We start from the raw sequence: 7,217 nt of genomic DNA on the forward strand, positions 1-7,217 counted from the left end.
TTATTCTTTCTGCCTGAACCTGGAAATGCTTTTTTGTGCATTCCACAATGTAGTTCTGAACTTGGTTGGGAATGTAAAAGCTACTAAAATAAAACCACTGAAAGCAACAATGTGATGTTTCATCAGCCTGTTGCAATAAAAGGCTCCTCTGTCTTGTCTGCTTTGGAGAGGAAATGCCTTTTATCAGCCACGTTGGCCAGGCCCGGCTCTCAGGGTGCCGTGCCCCAGCACGGAGCGTTCCCTTCCCCAGGACAGCTGCATGGCCACCACGGCCACTCAGGAGGGGCCACTGTGCCACCTGCAGCATCTCCACCTGCCCTCTCCTTCTGGCTTTCGATGGAGCACCCTAACCTGGACAATCTCCTGGTGTGACATCGTCAGCCACATGGGAAGCGCGTGCCAGATGTGTCACAGGGCAGTTAGCTGTACTCCACACGGGGACTGCAGACAGCTCTGTCACAGAGAGCTGTGCCCAGGGCTGCTCCTGCTCTGGCCACAGCACAGGACAGTGCCACAGCCTCCCTCTTCCTCAGGCCACAGAGGCAGCTGCCTGGTTGTGCCTGGCATGAATCCCTTCTGGGCTGCCATCATCCAGTGTGTTTCCCTGGCCCTGTGCATGTGCCTCATGTTCAGAGCATCAGATCTGGCAAGTCCCTCTAAAGGGAACTTGTTGGGGCATTTGACCTTCTCCAGTGCTGTGCTGTAACTGGAAGCATTTAAAACACTCACTTTTCATTTCTCAGAGCTCCTTTCTGATGCAATACATTTTTGATTTAGATTTCTCCAATATATTGGCAAGTCTAATCCAAATTTAAATATTGGGAGGAGATGATCTCCTTTATTTCTTAAAATTAGCACAAAATGTGGTTAAAGGCTTTGCTGCACCAATGGTTATCTGACCACTTGTGTGTCACATTTGAGAGATGTTAGTGGGGACTGCAGCTGGAATTTTTGTTTTTCTCTATACTGGTTTAAATGAATGAAGGATACAATCAGGCAGATTTCTTTGCTTTCCATTGAAGTTTTGGGATTTTCTTTGGTTTTACCTGATATAGAAGGATTAGATACAATCACAATCTTGAGCATTTAAATGGAAGTTTTCCAGCAGGCAGTGGCCTGCTCCATCCATCCATCAGGAGGAAATGCTAAAATACCTTTAGAATATGAGTTATGCTACAAAGGGATTTCCATTTTCATTGAAATAGTCTGCAAAAATCACTTTTCTTTTGTAAGTGGGGAGTAAATGTGTTCAATCCTCAACTCCTCCATGGATCAACTCATAATTCCTTTGGACTGAGCTGCCAGTAGTGTGGGCGGTCTGGAGGAAGTCTTCAGCACTGCATGAGAACGGGCTTGGCAGGCTACAGGGTGATCTGTTCTCAGGAAGGCTTTGGATACTGCCTGGTTCTAAACATCCATTCTCTCTTTCTCCAGAGGCTGTAGAAGATGCTCACTCCTCATCAGGAATACCAGCTTGAAGCATTAATCGTGTTAAGCCATTATGGGAGGAAGAGAGGAAAGAAACAATAGTAATGCTGCTTGGGGCATGCAGGAGAGCTACAGCTTAGAAAGATTCTTTATTTAGGATCGCACTGATTGTCCAAAAATCATTTGCTGCCTTTATTTTTAATCACTTTTCTGGAAATAAATTATTTTAAGTGAGTGAGGCTGGAATGCATGGCTGTTCCTGTTACAAGTTCTGATTTTAAAGAGGCCTTTTGAATGTTCTTACATTAAACCACTGAGGACAGTATTGCAGGCATAGAAAATGGAAATGCTGTGGTGAATACCAAGGAAAAACAGTGGATTGTGCATTTCTGGGTTTCAGCTAATAAAATCTCTGAGGAACAATGTTGATTTCACTTGGTCTGTTTTTTGCAATGACTTTTATCACTCCAGCTGCAATTACAGCAATTGTGAGTGTCAGTGCAAACAATTGAATCAGTCATGGGCATCTGCCTGCAGTTGTGTACTAATCTTCACCAGTGTGTCACTATAAACCCTCACTTGAAATGAGTAGGAGGCAGATGCCATAAAGCATGTTTGTGGGACTGCCTGAGTGAATTGATTGTTTTGTTTCTAATAGCATCTTTCCCACATCCTGACCGGAATATAATCAAGATTGCTACATGCTGGACACATAATTCTTTGGACTGTAAATGGGATCTCTCTGTTAACAGACCCCAAGTTTAAAGTCCCAACTCTTGCAGACTAAATGAAGAAGGTGATATGTATGTTTACAGCTGTGTCTGCCCTAGAATATGTAAATGTAGGGAATACTTCAGGCAAATGCATATATTGGAGATGGCAACTTTTAATTTCACCTACAGCTTCTGCAGTGATCTGTGTGGATTTTCTATCTGCTGCATCTGAAGGGAATCTTTGAAGTGCAGATAGTTTTTTCTTTTTCCTTTTTATACTATTCAACCTTCCCACAGCTATTCTTATCATGGAGAAATGACTACTTGCTGAGCCTGCTAGTATTAAAAGATTCCCAAGGTATCCTGCATGTCTGATCACACCAAAACAAGGGAACTGTGCATGCAGTCTGAGAAAATGCTGTATACATGCAGTTAAAAACAAAACTGTAAAAATACTTGATTAATGTGAAGAGTAGTGCGCATCTTCACTATGGTCACAAAAATCACAACTAAGCTGTCTCATTATTAAATAACTGATATTACATAGCAATGAACATGCTTTAGATTGAATAAAATGAATACAGAATTAAATAAATGAGATCTAAAATCAAAAATCAGGCATCAAATTTGTAATTTTTTTTGGTGTCTTATCTGTAAATACAAAAAGTTGATGATGTATGTAGCAAAATATTGTTTGTGAAAATTTTTACGATCAGGAGTAAAATCATGCACAGACTCTTCCTATGGTGTTCAGAACTTTATCTTGCCTCTTCTGGAAATCCCTTGATAAACTTCTCCACAAGTGACTTTCTTGGCATTAGAATATTTTCTGTTTTTTAATTATTCTCAGATGCCATAATGGGTGTGTTCACAACAGCACCCATCATTCTTCATTTCTGTACCAAAATGACTGACTGCAGCACAGACAGAGAAGCATCAATATTTTCTTCATATTTTTCAATAAAGGCTCATCTGATCTACAGAAAACTTTCTAAACAATAACATCTTATATTTCTAAAACATCCATCTGTGGTACAAAAAATACTTTTGAACAAAAAAATTGTATTCTGGTGTCAACTACTGAAATAATAGGTCTCAACAGGAAGGAGAGGGAAGAAAACAGCCAACCATTTTGGTCCTGCATATAAGCCAGGTAAAGACACAAAGTACAACATTTTGAGATGTGATCCAGGAAGAAGACTTTTAGTTAGAAGCTCATAAAGCTAAAATGAAATGGTTTGGGTCATTTTTAAATTAAGAATAAAGCAGTATTAGCTACTTTCTGACAAATCTTTCCAGAAATATATATCCTATTGATGTATCATCTTACCTAAGATGTTCTTGCAACTTTCTGAAAATTTGTGATTTGCCTTATAAATAAACCAGTGTGTTTTAATGGCAGACATATGAATGCAAATTTAATGTTTATCTGAGAAAGAACTGGATCTCTTTTATATATATATATATCAGAATTTCATTCAGGAACTGTTAACAGTCTATAAGTGTTAAGAGAAACTCGACATAAATGTATAGGGTGCTGTGGCAAGAATCACCCAACCAAGGCCAGAAACTTCAGCTCTTGACTCAATGTTGGAGATGAACTTCAGTAACACTTTGGAGATCCTGTGTTGTCTTGTTCGTCTACTACACCCTTTGCTTCATGCTGGATTTAATAATCATAATTATACTCTCTGTGATAACTCCCAGTCTTATGATGAATCTATTTGTGTGTAGTAACCCTTAGGTTTTGCATAGTTATTGCTCAAAAGTAAAATCTAAATATTAGTAAGGAATAAAATTGATCCTTTTTGTTTCCACCTATTTGTTTCAGTTACTGTAAGCAGCAGACAGTGTCTTTCATTAGTTGAAGTAGGTTAGACATCCCAGAGGCAGCTTAATTTTTTAAAACATCCTAATTTTTCTCCTTCAGATCAATCCTGAAAAGATCCAATATACTCTTCTTTTTATCGAGCTCAGTAAAGGGTTGCAGATTAAGCAGCCATACAGGGCTATGGGTACTGTAAATACACTCATTCCATTGCCAGGACTAACTGTGGGTCCATCTCATAACTCCTCAAGCACACCTTAGCTCCAGACACCCATGATGTCCATGTACCCTTCCACAGCTACATCCTGCTGCAGCTTGGGAGATCTGGCACTGTGAGGATCAGCTGCAGACCTGACCTGTGCTTGGTGTTGTACACACAGGACACATTGAAATGGCATGGTGGAAGCTGGATAAAGTTACTTTTGGGTTGGGTTTTTTATTTTTATTTTTTCTTTCTGTTTTTTGGGTTTTTTTAGGGTTGGGTTTGGTGTTTTTTTTTTTTTGGTGCAGAAAAGCTTGTGATATTATTTACTGTCAGTTTTTAACTGGAATATAAAGTGGCATTTTAGTTTCTGCTAGGAAATGGCAGTGGCTCCCATTCTTTTCCAGCCTCTGTAATAATGCAAGTGGTCAGGCTGTAGATTTCCTTGCCCTGCAGAATCACCACTGGGTCCAATGCCACAGCAGGAAAGTGCACAGGCTCCCAGCCAGCACCTGTGTGAGTGTCAGAGAGGCTCCTGAGGGTCTGGACCATCCTGTTGTACAAAGTTCCACCACAACATCATAAAGGCACAATCAATAATGTGCCACTTGTAACTGCTGCACAAATGTTGGATTTATTTCCAGTGCTGAATGTTTTAAGATGCAGTGACGTTGTGGGAATGACGGCTGGTGCTGGAAGCTCTGCTGCCTCTCCACGGAGGAGACACTATGAATGCCTCCTCTAAAAGTCAAACATTACATCAATTCTACAGCTTTCTTCACTTGAAAGACAACACCCAGCTTCCACTTTGTTTCTTTTTCCTAATGATCCAGCTAATACTGCCAAGGGATAGGGACTACTTGGCCTATGTCAGCACTTCTCTTAACACTGCAGAAAGCAGAGATTTGCACAACTAACATGTCCAAGTTCCTGTCTGATTTGAGCTACAGCTTTTCTTTCCTGAATGCAATCACTTTCTTTTCTACTGATGGCTGAAAATATGAAGTTTCTTTTTGGAGATTCTCTTATAAAACTTTTATCATGGAAGGGCACTCTTAATTGTTTGAAAAATCAGCATGTGCTTGCTCTCCTGCTGAATGTTGACATAGTAAACTGTTGACATCTGACAAGGTTGCCTGACCCCCGGACAGACTGACTGTGTCTAATCAGTGCTTGCTGAATTAATCATATCCAGCAAGGCTTCAGTATCTGTTCCTTCTACTTAAATAGCTAAATATCTCCAGTTTTGCACACCTTAACTTAGAATTACTATACTCTAGCATGTCTTAGTTGCCTCCTACAGGGATTTTGCTGTTCAGCAGTGAGTGATAATAAATCTCTTATCTGGATTAAACCCCTCCTTGAATCAGAGTTCTTTTATTTGCAGTCTTCTGAGCTTCTGAACAGTGCGATCAACTGGAATTCTTCCAAAAGGATTGTGATCTAGTTGGAAGATTCCTCCATTTTTAAGGTTTGTTCAAGTAGTGAGATGAGTAGGGATGGAAATGCATCCCTGGTGCATAGAAGAAAAAGTGAGCTCAGCTCCACTTACACAAAGCACTAAGAGACTCGAAGAGGGATCAAATGCATCCATAGGGGTAATCCCCTTCTCCAGGCACCAACGCTCATCCCTCCATAGGACCTATTACAGCAGTTAAGAAACAAAATCCTTTTAGTTCCCAGCAATGCAATTTGTTAGATCACTGAGATAAACCTGAAGTAATTGCATGGTGGGTGAAAACAAGAAATTTATAAAGAACTGCTCAAATGAGTGCAGCATATATTATCAGAAGCACAGCTGATATGTTTGTGTCTTACAAGTGGACTCTATCAGCAGTATAATCATCTTCTAGACTAGTAAGACTAGTCTTCCCATGATTCCTTAACAATGTTTTATGACACAGTGGTGTTTGATTGCATGTTTCTAGCAGCACTTTAATTTTAGTGACTCTTTTAGAAAAGCTACTAATGTAGAATGCTTATAAGATATGTAAAGTCTCATACAAATGAATCTGTGGGACTCAAATGTTGCCATCTTAGATAGTCCATGAGTCAGAATAAAATCTCGTACTACCTGATTTATTATTTTGCAAAGTGTCTATCTGAAAATTACTTTAGAGACTTCATTATACATACATTTGTTTACCTGTGATCAGCTGAATGGGAAGAGGCAGAAGCCTGTGTCTCGAAAGTGTAGCTCAGACAAGAATTCTGAATCATGGCAGCAAAATGTCTAGTGTGAACCACACTAAACAGCACTACTTAACGTGGCTCCATTTGAGAAGGGTTGATTCAAATCTCAGGGTCAAAAGACTTGGTCCTAGATGTCCAAATCTGCCACTGATATAGCAGGAGGTTGTCACAAGTGGGGCCCACGCTCCTCCCAGGCTGGCAGGGCCGAGGCTGTGCCCCTTTCCCCCTCAGCCTGCCCTGCCAGGGCTCTCCTGTTGGGACACGCTCAGCCGGCGCATATCTTGCGCACTCCCACTGGCGTTTTGAGCTTCACACCAGCACCTCCCTCCCACTCCAGGATGCTGCACATCACAGGGAATCCATGGGAAGGTGCCAACCAACAACATCCTGCAGCTCTGCTCCGCAGCCTCCTCCGTACGCAGGCCCTGCCAGGCCTCGGCATTGCGCGACCTGATGCGTGGCACGTTGCACAACGAGGCAGGAAAAGACTGAGATATCATTCCCTGTCTTGCAGCAGCAGTAAATACCACAGCAATAAATAACCACTCTCTCAAGCCACAGTATTCCTTCACATCTCCTCAGCTTCCACATGGGATCAGAAGAATGGTGGCCAGGGGAGATATTGCCTGGCCAAAGCTGCCTGCTAAGTATCCTCAGCAGCACTTCGGAGTACAGATAAGCCTCATTATTACATGTTTATGTGCATAATTAATGTTTCTCCTCTAGTGCCACTGTTGCAGATCCCATTAGGCTCTTGTGCTTGGTGTTCGACAGTCCCAAGTCCTGGTTTTAAGGGCTTAAAAGTGAAATTAGATGAGACTCCACACAATAAAAGGTGCTAAGAAAGGGGCAA

The 7,217-nt window shown here is 41.3% G+C and overlaps 1 protein-coding gene across 1 annotated transcript in view; it reads left to right on the top strand.

Moving 5' to 3' along the window:
* The window catches only part of ASPG (asparaginase), a 44,673-nt gene extending 42,841 nt beyond the window's left edge, over nucleotides 1–1,832 (top strand). Inside the window, exon 16 of the mRNA XM_041402542.1 lies at nucleotides 1,435–1,832. The gene's annotated coding sequence lies outside the window, so the exon portion shown is untranslated. The remainder of the gene's footprint in view (nucleotides 1–1,434) is intronic.
* The last annotated feature ends 5,385 nt before the right edge of the window (nucleotides 1,833–7,217 follow it).

This window comes from Onychostruthus taczanowskii, unplaced genomic scaffold (assembly GCF_017590055.1).
Source record: "Onychostruthus taczanowskii isolate IOZ18803 unplaced genomic scaffold, ASM1759005v1 scaffold1, whole genome shotgun sequence".
Taxonomy (NCBI): Eukaryota; Metazoa; Chordata; class Aves; order Passeriformes; family Passeridae; genus Onychostruthus; species Onychostruthus taczanowskii.